Source organism: Lonchura striata, chromosome 12, assembly GCF_046129695.1.
Source record: "Lonchura striata isolate bLonStr1 chromosome 12, bLonStr1.mat, whole genome shotgun sequence".
Lineage (NCBI taxonomy): Eukaryota > Metazoa > Chordata > Aves > Passeriformes > Estrildidae > Lonchura > Lonchura striata.
The window spans coordinates 6,598,451-6,608,551 of record NC_134614.1 but is presented as its reverse complement, the minus strand read 5'-3'; positions in this window follow the sequence as shown (position 1 = coordinate 6,608,551).

Sequence of the window (10,101 nt, the reverse complement as noted above, 5' to 3'; positions counted from 1 at the left end):
TTCCCTCCCCTTGCTCAGCTTTCACCTACAGTTCCCAGGGAACACATGTTATATACTCACCTCAAGCAATAATCTACATTGGTCTTCCCAACCCTTTTTCTTCACTGAACTCTACTGATCTACAAAATAACTTTGGGCCCTCTGTGCAAAAAGAAGAACCAATTAATAGGCTTAAACATTTTCGATTGTGCTGCTGCTTCTAACAATCATGGGCAACTCAGCAATAAAGTCAGGAGTCAATTCGTCACATCCTTCCTGTTCTCTTGCCCCCCACCAGATGTTGTCTCCCAACAGAAATGTTCCCTCCTGCAGCCTGGTGTCTGCGGGACAATGAAAGGCAGCAGCAGTTTTCCTCAGCATGCTGCAGTCTAAATTGCAGTGAAATAGCTGCTGTTTCATTAGAAGCTCAGCACCAGGATCACACATCTTCCCCCAGAACTGGGGCCTGCTGAGGACTGAGCTCTCCACTTTAACACCCCCTGCAAATCAGACAGGCTGGAAGAGTGCTGGGCACGAACTGTATGAACACAGCAATACATTTCTGCAGCGTTATTGAATCAGTCTTGAGAAATGCACACCATTTAAGCGTGTCTTAAGACTATTCTACAAAACATATAACAAGCAATTGTTTTGCTGGCCTCTGCAATTTTTGGGGACAGGACACCATATGTTTCCTTTGGTTGTTGTTTTCTTTGTTTCTAAATACAAAATCCCCTGGATTCAGAAGAGAAACCCCCAGATTCATTAGGACAAATCACCACAGGGACCTATGTGGGTGACAAGAACACAGAATTCTTAATGGTAACTCCAGAAAGACAGGAAAAAGTTAAAGGTGATAAAAATACCTGAAAGGATCCAAAATGTCTAGGTAAACTGTCAAGAGGCTAATGTTTTCGTAAGCTCTGCAAGTCTGGATTCCTATTAGGCAATTACCTGAAAGAGAAGAAAGACAGAAATCTGCTTGGTCTTTATTTTACCAAGATTCTCTCATGGGATTCTACAACAATTTTGAGCACAAGTAAGGATGCCAAAATTTGACTAGAAAACATTCATAACCAGGCAGCATTTTTATCCTCCTCATGGAATTCCAGGACGAATTTAAAATATACAAGAGGTGGTGAAGAAATGCTGTCATACCTCTTAGGTGTTCATCATCTTTGGAGAAGAAGACAACTCTAGCACTTTCTGTGCGTGGTAAAGAAACGAACCTAGACAAGTACAAAGGGATTTTAGCATTCTAAATTGTACTATCAAATTCCATGAACGCAGGTAAAAACTGTAGTGCTTCAGAGAAATGGTATACATTGAAAAGCTTTATTCCCTAGTAACCAAATAGAGCCTTCTAGAAAAAAAAATAAAACTCTTCTTAAAATAAAACTGACTGTGTCTTTGGCTTCTGGCCAAACTCAGTTTGGAGTTGGTCAAACCAAAATGAGCCCGTTAATTTCTTGCGCTCAACGTCTCTCTTTTCATATTCAGCTTCACATCACATGGGCTGCTGGGAGTTTTGACTCTGGGCAGCACAAATGGTTTTCCAAGATAACTTTCATTGCTCAGAGGTGTGCAATCTCAGTTTCCCATTCCCTGAGTGCTGCTATTAATATTCCCACAGCATCTAACTACTACAGCCAAGTAGACAGCAAATAGAAACGGAACTTGCATTTTTTGGTCCGTTTCAGTGTCTCACGTCTCAGGCTCATCATCACCCTCAGAAGTGCCGTCTTGGAAACGTGAATCCTCTTGCCATGTGACTTTTACCGGCTTTATTGTTCCAAGTCTGCAAGACTCTGCAATAACAGCACCGAAAAAGAAACAAAGCCACATCCAGATTATTCCTCCACTTGTCAGGAAGAATTCCTCCTTTCAAGACAAATACTTACAGTGGAGAAGACAGATGTAGGAAGGACAGAATCTGCTTCTGCCAGATTTTCTGAGCAACATCTCTGCTCCAGGATTTTCCACTCTGTTCTCGGGATCTCTGCTGTATTCTTATGAATTTATCATTGCATTCAGAAGACACCAAATACCTTCCAAATTCAGCACAAGTGTGGGGGGCTTGTTGCTTTGTGTTGTTGCGTTGTTTTTTTTAAATATTTTGGATAACTTCACATGGTTTCTTTTCTCTCCTACAGGACTGTGACTTGATTTAATGTTGTTTCATCCTCTTTCATAAGGCCTCATTTTATCTACGGTTGGAACATCCCAACCATCATGTGTCGATCAGTTTCCTTCTTCTATAGGTCCAAGAAGAGAATTCAGTAGCAAAGAGAATGTTTGTGGATCTTGCAGTCAGCTCCAGGATTTTGCTCCTCCCTCTCCATTAACACACATTTACTTTAAAATCTTGTTGGGTTCTCTGAAACTTGATATGACTGGTGTGCCATCTTTCTCCCTGTTTGAGAGATTCAGGGCATGACAACAAGGTTTTTCACCACTCACCAAAAACCGCAATGCCTTCTCAAAGCATGCCTTTCAGAATTCCTGAGATGCAAGCATGAGTTACCTCTCATTCATGTACCACAGCCTTGGCAAGCAGAAATGAAGATCAAAATGCTTCTGCCTACTTACTGGCTTCTGCTGTGGAAAATCTCCCGCGTCCTGACCTCTTTACACCACAATGCTCTACAGTGCCTGCCAGAAGCTCTTCCTTAGAAATGACCACTGTGAGAAGGGTCCTGCTGTTACCTACTTTGATGCCCAGCTCCTCTGTGTCTCCAAAGAAGGAAAACTTGAACGCGCTCGACTCCTGAGATGCGTTGTTCTCGGGCAAAGGTCCCAAATGGTCATCTGGGGGCAGGGTCCTGCGCATCCTCTTTGTCCCGGGGTATTTCCACAATCTTTTCTGTTTTGTTCTTTGAAGCTCCAAACAAGTCTTTTAAATCAGCAGCAATATAGTAATGGATTTCTTCAGACACTTGAGGCAGTGTCTCACTCTCTTCTTTCTTCTTTCTTTTGGCTTTACTGAAATGAGATTGTTCAAGGATAGCAAAACAGCGCACGTCCTTTCCAAAGACAGCTTCCCTAGGAGCCACCTTGCTCTGAATGTGTCCCTAACCGTATGCAAGCCCATTAAGGAGAAGTTCGCTTTCAAGAGTGAGCAGTGGGGAAACATCTCAGCTTGGAGTCAAAAGGCCGGAACAAAAGTCCTTTTTCTTTAGCCGCATCATTTAAGTGACTTTTCACTTAATACACGGTAAGACAGAAATCAAGGGATTTAGCACAAGACTACTTTCCTGCCAGTAGAAATGTCAAGAGCTAATACAGTTTTCTCACAGACCTGCAAATCGTAAGGTCCCTGTACTGAATGTTCTCACCTTTACTTCCAGCAGCAAACAGGTACACTAGAAAGAAAAGATGAGGCTACGTGCTGCTGTTGGAGGTCCCAGTTGAGGCCCGACGCCTCTGCTGGGAGCGGTTGCTCCTGCGGGAACTCCCTAACGATGTCCTCATGCGCCTGGGCCTCTCAGCACTTGCTGCTCTCCTCCTGCTCCTGTCCTGGCGACTCCTGGACCGGAGAGGTTGATTTGAGGCCCGGCGCTGCAGGTGGGAGCGGCTGCGTCTGGGGGACGTCCCTGACGGAGTATCCCTTTGCCTGGGCCTCTCAGTCCTTGGTCTTGCCCTGCTGCTTCTGTCCTGGAAACTCCTGGACCGGAGAGGTTGATTCGAGGCCTGGTGCTGCAGGCGGGAGCGGCTGCGTCTGCGGGATGTCCCTAACGGAGTATCCCTTTGCCTGGGCCTCTCAGTTCTTGGTCTTGTCCTGTGGCTGCTGTCACGGCGACTCCTGGACCGGACAGGTGGACTTAGGGCCCGACGTTGCTGGCGGGAGCGGTTGCGTCTGTGGGAAGCCTGTGAAGGTGTCTCCCTACGCCTGGGCCTCTCAGTCCTTGGTCTTGTCCTGCTGCACCTGTGACAGCGACTCCTTGATCGGACAGGTCCATCTGGGGCCCGACCTTGCTGGCGGGAGCGGGTGTGCCTGCGGCCGGGCCCAGCATGTCTGGAGTGGCCCCTGTCCTCAAGCTCAGGGGTGCTGCTGTACATTGACCTTGTTCTGCTGGGGCTGCTGGTGTCCAGCGAGGGAGATGGCAGAGACTGCTGCCGTGCTGTGCGTTGCTGGCTGCTGCGGCTGCTGGTCTCTGCGGATGAAGCCTGGGGATCCAGCCCCGATGGCACCGGGCCATGGGAGCTGGGGCTGATGGCCTCAGATTCTGTGGAGCCGTGAGCAGGCTCCAGTCCTGACTGATTGGTTGGGCTGGGGCCACTGAGCTCAGGCTCATCCCTGGAGGCTGTAAGGACAAACAGGAATGACAAAGACCACCCAGGCCCACGGCAAGCCTGGCCAGAGCAGAACCCCAGCCCTTCAGGAGCAGACGGGCTCTGCCAAGCCCAGCCTGGGAACTGGCCCCAGCCCAGGGACACCGGGTGCTTTGCCTCATACCCGTTTCAAGACCAGCACAGCTGTCACACTCCCAGCTCTGTACGCTGTTTCTCAGGCCAGAGCAGCGCCTGTGGGTGCCCTCAGCAGCGCAGGAGGAGCACAGGAGCAGTTCCCAGGGCCTGGGGAAGCAAATGGGTTTATGGCACTGAGGACAAATTGATTGTCCGGCCAAGCTCTTCTACTTCTTTTCTCTTTGAGCCCTTGAAGTGACACGGCTACCCTGCAGAGCCTCAGGTGCCGCTCCCCAACTTACCCCTCTTCCTCTGCCTCCTCCCTGCCTCCCGGGTAAAGGCAATCCCTGGCATTGCACCTGCTGTGCCTCTCTGTTAGATCCGCATAGGCATCGTTGTCCTCCCATGTTGGCTGTCTGATGGAGAAAGGAAAAGCTGATGAGTTTCTGCTGCCCTCCCCTCACAGAGGTACAGGTTGTCCCTGCTCTTCGTCCCGTACTTTTCCAAGGTGTGCGTGAACCTGAAGCCCAGACTGACGGGACAGGGCAGGGACAGGACTGGTGGGGCAGGGCCTGGCAGAGCACAGACCTTGCAGCTCCTGTCCTGTGAGGCAGGCAGAAGGACACCAACCTGAAGGGGATTCGGATCCCCAGGGTGAACATTTCAAGAGCAAACACTATCCGGTTTCTGCACAGGGGGCACCGGAAATATAAAAGACAAGCACGCATGGCCTGTCCCTGCAGGGCAAACAGAAGCAGGGTGAGCAAGGCCCTGGTGCTGCTGAGCACCTGCTGTGCCCTGGGGCTGAGGGGAGGGCTCCTACCTGGATGCAGTCCCTGTGGAACCAGGCCCTTTTGCACGCTGGGCACACCAGGGTTCTGAAAGTCTTTCTATCCTCCACTGGCTCCATGCAGATGAGACAATCGGTGCCCGGCTCCGGAGTCGCCTCCACGTTCTGCTTGGGACAGTGCTCAGGGCAGAAGGAGCTGGAGGAAAATGGATGGGCAAAGTGAGAAATGTTGGATCTTCTGCCAGGGGTGACCAGGAGTGGGGAGGAGGTACCTGAACTGTGGAATGTACTGTGTGACGCAGCCGCCCTCCTTGGCACAAGGCAGATGGAACCATCTGTCACAGTCCTCCATGCAGCACATGATGGTTGCCCTGCTCTGGCCACAGACGCAGCAGCGCTGGGAAGAGCCAAGCAGCCCCATCAGCAGCAGCTTCGGGGCCTCCCCAGGCAGCCCCAGCGCTCCGGGCAGGGTGCAGGATGTGGCCGCTGCTGGGTCTCAGCCCACAGAGCCGTCTGGTGGAGGAGGGGGGCTCCTGTGCCAGAGCCTCTGTGCAGCTGCTGGGAGCCAGACTTTGTCCCACATCCGGCCAGAAGGGCAGGCCTTTCCTTCCAAGTGTCTGGGCTAAGCTCTGGCAAACCTCACTTGGCATAAATCTCCCTGCTTGCGTGGGACACTCACCTTTTGTGCTGCCCGCCGCACTGCAATTTGGATATCTCTAGGAAGAAATCCCATGAGTCCAACATGGTCGTTTTCTTGAGGAAAAAGTAGAGTGGCAAAGAACTGCAGCAGAGAGGAGGAGCAGATGAGGAGAGAGGGGCAGGAACTGCCCATTGCAATGGTGGAGGGAGCTTCCAGAGCCACTCACCAGGCAGAACACGTGGGCACAGAGTCCGCCCTTCTCCAGTTTGTCACCGCAGATGTCCGGATCAGCCTCTGCACGGCGACACAGCATGCACACTGCAGGGCACAGAGCCAGTGGCAGCGGGCATGAGCACCTCTGCGGGGCTCTTTGGCTGCAGCAGCATCGGCCCCAAGGGCTGCTCTGTCCCTGCCTGCCTGCCTGGCTGATGGGCAGGGCTGGAGGCCTTGGAGAGCAGGGCCCATTGTGGGCATGGGTGTCCAAAGAGCTGCCCCCTGGCCCAGCTGGGCCCCACTTGGGGAGGAAGGAGGCTCCCAGCCGCGGCATGGCTGAGCAGCTCCTGCCTCCCCCTGCCTCTGCTCTGGGCCCCACACAACGCCTGCCACAGGAGCCCCTGGCCCCGGCTCTGGGAGGGCGGCTTTGCCCTCACCTGGCTCCCTGGCACCAGGGCCCTCCTGCTTGCTGTCGCACATGGCAGCCGTCAGTGGTGAGTCCCTGTCCAGAAATGCCAAAGTCTCCTCCAGGTGCTGGTTCTCTCTCTGTCTGGGAGACAGAAGAGTGTGGGGAGTTTGCAGAACAGGCCCAGAGCCACGAGGGCACTAGTCCCTGCTGAGCCCTGCGTGAGCCCTGCTCCTGTCCGCCTTCTCCTCCCGTCGTCGCCTTGAGGAACACCGCAGTCCACTCTGGCTGTTCCTCCGCTGATTCTGGGCAGGGAGAGGCAGGGGAGCCTGCAGCACAGGCCCAGAGCCCCGAGCTGTGGGGCTCCGCTGGTCCCTGAGCAGCAGCGTCCCTGCCCTGCCTTCTCCTCCCGTTGTCAGGTCGCACTGACACGCGGCCTGAGCCCAGCCTTCCCTTTTGTGACCTTGCTTGCACGGGTCACAATGGCCACTCTGACATCAGCATCGTGCATCCACAATTGGGGCAGCCATGGCCTCAGGTCCCTGGCAACCACTTGAGGCGGCCCCCTTGGTAACTGCCCAGGTTCTGAGATGGGTGCGAAGGTTTGGCCAGGAGGGAACCCAGGCAGGGACTCCTGCAGCAAGTGCAGGGCCGAATGCCACGCCCTGGGGCAGCCATCGAGGCTGGTACTGTTGGCAGTAAGGTGCTGTTCAGGCACTGCCACTCCAGGGCTCCAGCCCCGGCCAAGGGAAATCTCTGCTCCTGCCCCTGGCAGGGGTCAGTCACACAGAGATTGTGCATTGAGTCAGGAGTGGAACTGAGGCCACACATGGACTCTAGGTCTCTTCAGAAGGTTAATCGGAGTTTATTAGAAACCCATTCTTTTATACACCGTTCTATTACAGGTGGACCTGATTAGTCATTTAATCAGCAACCCCTGACATCATTGGCTAATTCACAAGACACCCTTTGCTAAACATCTGATGAGAAAACAGCCGTTCAAAACACCAGCTGCAAGGTTGTTTTTAGTCTTTCTCTCAGGCATCTCAAAACTGTAGTACTTCGCTTGCCCAGTCACGGGGATCTTTTGTGGCGGCTAGCTTGTCCCCTTCAAGTGACTGGAGGGAACTACAAGTGTGGCTGCCCCCGGCTCGTCACTTAGAGCACCGGGTGGCAGTGATTGCCTCAGCGTGGGTGACGAAGGCACAGCAAAGCTACGAAGATCCAAAGCAAAGGAATAGGGAGCGGACACCTGTATGAGGTCTGCAGAGCTTTTATTCTCCCAAACCGGGACAGTGACAGATGCCTCTCTACCTTGGGTCTGACAGGGGATTATAAAGGGTGTGGGCGTGAGGGGGGTGAACACAGTGCAACCAATAGGAAGGGATTACATCAGTGCAGGGGCCAATGAGGAGAACCTAGGGAGGGGAAAGGTTTCCAGGGACCAATACTAACAAGAACAGGGATGACTGACATCAAACATTCTAGAAGAAAATGGGGACGGTTTCAGGGATTGACAGGGAGAGGGGGTGTACAACTTGGACTGACAGGGGTATTTTTAGGTACAGAGGGAGATTGACAACCCTGTGGCAGGAAAACTTTGTGGCAAGGAGGTGGGGAAAAACCTTCCTAGGGAGGAATAGGGGACACTTGGAACATACCAACAAGACCTGTCTAACAACTAATTTCTAACTTAATTACGAAAACCTTATAAATCCTTGTAAAACTGTCACACAACCACACAGCAACCCTTCGCACCATTGGCTAATTCACAAGACACCCTTTGCTAAACATCTGATGAGAAAACAGCCGTTCAAAACACCAGCTGGAAGGTTGTTTTTAGTCTTTCTCTCAGGCATCTCAAAACTGTAGTACTTCGCTTGCCCAGTCACGGGGATCTTTTGTGGCGGCTAGCTTGTCCCCTTCAAGTGACTGGAGGGAACTACAAGTGTGGCTGCCCCCGGCTCGTCACTTAGAGCACCGGGTGGCAGTGATTGCCTCAGCGTGGGTGACGAAGGCACAGCAAAGCTACGAAGATCCAAAGCAAAGGAATAGGGAGCGGACACCTGTATGAGGTCTGCAGAGCTTTTATTCTCCCAAACCGGGACAGTGACAGATGCCTCTCTACCTTGGGTCTGACAGGGGATTATAAAGGGTGTGGGCGTGAGGGGGGTGAACACAGTGCAACCAATAGGAAGGGATTACATCAGTGCAGGGGCCAATGAGGAGAACCTAGGGAGGGGAAAGGTTTCCAGGGACCAATACTAACAAGAACAGGGATGACTGACATCAAACATTCTAGAAGAAAATGGGGACGGTTTCAGGGATTGACAGGGAGAGGGGGTGTACAACTTGGACTGACAGGGGTATTTTTAGGTACAGAGGGAGATTGACAACCCTGTGGCAGGAAAACTTTGTGGCAAGGAGGTGGGGAAAAACCTTCCTAGGGAGGAATAGGGGACACTTGGAACATACCAACAAGACCTGTCTAACAACTAATTTCTAACTTAATTACGAAAACCTTATAAATCCTTGTAAAACTGTCACACAACCACACAGCAACCCTTCGCACCATTGGCTAATTCACAAGACACCCTTTGCTAAACATCTGATGAGAAAACAGCCGTTCAAAACACCAGCTGGAAGGTTGTTTTTAGTCTTTCTCTCAGGCATCTCAAAACTCCCCACAACAACACCTGGGAAAGTTTATCTGGCTTCTCTTTCTCTGACTAAAGTGTTGCATCCACATGGATTCTCTTGCACTGGAGAAATTCAAAACCTGCTTCAGGTGAACTGACATTTTCCTCAAGACCTCTCTGGAGAAAACCAGGAAGAAAGTGAAGGCACTGCTTTGTTACAGGGGCATTGCCATGCCCGAATCCTCAGTGAAGGAAGAAAATTAGCAATGGTGACACCGCTGTATAAACACAAAGCACATTTCAATGGTCAGCTGAAGTGCCCGGAGGAGACAGACATTAACCACCCTCACACTCATCCTCAGGACAGTTTTGTCTCCACATTTGACAGTTCTTCCTTTGAATGTTGTTTGGTTTATTACAACTCAGAAGCTTAAAATAACAGTGCCCAGTGTAGTTATTAGACCCCAAAACAGCCCTCTAACAATTGCCTTATGTATTTCTCACTGTCATGTCCCAAGACTTTTTATCTGAGGTCAGAACAAAAGAATTCCAGCCTCCTGCCCATGATAGAGATGGGGAGATTTTGAAAGGATATAAGGACAACCATTATCTGTTGGGAGGTTACTGATGAAGAACAGGAAGTTCAGGGGAGATGGAAAGAAGTCCAATTGCTTTCCAAGAATAGGAAGAAAAGCTTTTTAAAGCCAGTATACTCAGTATACTTTGCCACTTTATCTTTGCTGCTCTCCCAAGACAAAAGATTTTTCAGTGTGAATTTATCACAATTGGTTTTGTATCTAGAAAATTAAATGTCATTGTTCTGTAAAATGATAAAGCTGCAAAATCTAAAATTAAAAAAATAAACAACCAAAACCAAACACCAAACCAAAGAAAACTGAAGTATTTGTCAATTCAAGTGCAAGGTAGATCAAGTGCTACCTGCCAGCATCAGTTGGCAGGTTCTGCCAAGGTGCAAAGGCTGCCACACCAGCATGGCAAGCTTGAAAGAGTCCTGTGTAGATTCATC